At 37.8% G+C, this 2,271-nt stretch overlaps 1 long non-coding RNA gene across 1 annotated transcript; it reads right to left on the reverse strand.

The window, feature by feature from the left end:
• Positions 1-257: 257 nt before the first annotated feature.
• LOC118548923 (uncharacterized) lies at positions 258-1,617 on the reverse strand. The gene is made up of 2 exons (XR_004923805.2): positions 1,396-1,617; positions 258-639 (listed from the first exon to the last, which is right to left on the reverse strand). It is a non-coding gene; the product is annotated as an uncharacterized LOC118548923 (long non-coding RNA).
• Between the last annotated feature and the right edge of the window lie 654 nt (positions 1,618-2,271).

Below are 2,271 nucleotides of genomic sequence, written 5' to 3' on the forward strand. Positions count from 1 at the left end.
GAGTCTGCTTGAGATTCTCTCTCCTGCCCACCCCCTCTAGTTCTCTCCCTCTCTCTCTTGCACTCAAAATAAATAAATAAATAAATAAATAAATAAATAAATAAATATTTTAAAAAAATAAATGGTCCTATAGAGATTTGTTCCTATCTTTAGACAGTTAGTGTGTTATTGCCGATTTTAAAAATAAGTCACAAACAAATGAAATGCTTTGCCCAAAGTTTCATGGCTAGTAAATAGAAGAGGGGCCAAGACTGGAATCCATGTTTCCTGACTTTGACATTCTTTATTCCCCTTATTTTTCCCTTCAAAGTACCTTATAACATTCATTTTATTCACATTTTGAAAAGCATTATTGGGGCAGGAAAGGTATACCATGCAATTGTCTCATTCTGCTGGCTCGTGATTCTACACCCATTGACCAAAGAATCATTCTTAGAACTGTGCCTTAACAAAAATGAAGATTAAGAAAGACTACATTGCAAAGGAAGAAAAGATTTTGAGCAGTACAAAGTTCAATAAAACCCCAAACCAAAACTGCTCTGTGTTGTCCTGAGCCAGTCCTTCCGCTAACATACATCCCAGATGGGGTTCAGGCAGAGGTTGGAGTATAGGAGCCAGAGTAGTTTCTGTGATTGGATCCTGAGAAGCAGGAGACAAGAGGGACAGAATATTAGACAGACTTGATTGTCTTTGGGAAACTAGTGTTTTTTTCTCCCTTCAAATAAAACCCAATTCCCAGGAAAAAAAAAAAAAATCTGTTCTTGGTCACTTACACAATCCAAGTCAGTAAATAACCTCTCCAAGGGGTGTTTGCATTTTAGCTGTCTTATTTTGGCTGTAAGAAATAGAACTAAATTTTGGCTAACTTTTATTAATCCTGTGGGATTTCATGTTGTGTCTTTCTGTTTACGTACACTCCTTTGCTTTCATGTTGAGATTTGGCCTTAATTTTTCTTACCATTAAATTCTTTATTGTAAAAACAATTATATTTAAAAGTACCTCTGGACATTTTTGTTGCTAGAGTATAATTTATTAAGCTGAAGAATAACTATGCTCCCTGCAAATATTTATTTCCCTTAAGGTGATTTCATCTCTTAAATCACATCATATAATCTTAGCCTATTCCACTGACAGAAGGGAGCTGCCTTGTCCTCATCATCCCCAAAGAGGCTGCAGAAGCCCCTGACCCATCAGAACTCTTTTTTTGGAATTCTAAGCAGAGGACAAAACACCCAGGCAGTCTGTGTGCCTAGAAACTTAGAGAAAAGCAAGCCAAAAAAACAGGGAAATAAGTAACCCTTTAAAGAATTTAAAAGTAAATGAAAGTTCTTTTCAGTATTTTGATAGGAAAAAACTGAAATAACCCCAAATATCAAGAAGTTGATTTACTTTACCTTCATGTTAATTCTCTGATGGTTCTGCCAGCTCTTCTTCACTCCTTTCCCTCCTTTTGAGAGTGTTCCCTTAGTGTCTCCACCCATCTAGTACTGGTCCTGTCTCCATCTCTCAAACATTCCCATAGGAGATCCTCTCTAGTTCACTGGAAGAACATCCAGAGAGGCATCCCAATCTCTATGCTGTGATGCTCTGCCTGGACTGTGCCTTCCATCTGGAGGCCATTGTGACTGGATCAGAAGTGTGAGTCTTTCCCAGTCAGGAGAGCGGGCCTGCCAGTTCCTGTTGCCCCACAGTAACCTGTAAGACTCCGCATCTTTCACTGCCCTGCAATAACCCCATCCAGCTCTCTTGTGTCAGGGAAACAATTGTTGTGTGTTTATTGAAGATGATACCCAGAGAGGATCATAAAGAGACCATTAAGCAACTCCCCTAGAAGAACATGGTCTGCTGACATAGTTTAGGAGCTTAGACCCAGGGCCTGTGTTATTTTCTATAATTCCATCCATTCTATTCTAGTTCCTCCTTGCTGCAGGCTCAGCAGAAATGAAACACAGCTGGTTGTCATTATTTTCTCCACCACTACTGTCCACAAAATTGAAAACAATTACTCCAGACTTTCCTTCCTCAGATGAAATAATGCCAAATCTATAAATATTTCCTCCATGTTCCATTTTCCAACCCAAATAATTTTCAGTGTGAACATCTCATTTGGGTAATTGATTTAAAATCAATGTATTTTTTCAGAGACAGATATTCAAATTAGATAATGTTAAATTATTTTTATTTATTTATAATAAATAATTCATGCATATGTGCAAAAACTTAAAAGGTGCAAGAGTGGATAGAGTGCAAAGGTAGTCTCTCTCCTACCT

This window comes from Halichoerus grypus, chromosome 3 (assembly GCF_964656455.1).
Source record: "Halichoerus grypus chromosome 3, mHalGry1.hap1.1, whole genome shotgun sequence".
NCBI classification, from domain to species: domain Eukaryota; kingdom Metazoa; phylum Chordata; class Mammalia; order Carnivora; family Phocidae; genus Halichoerus; species Halichoerus grypus.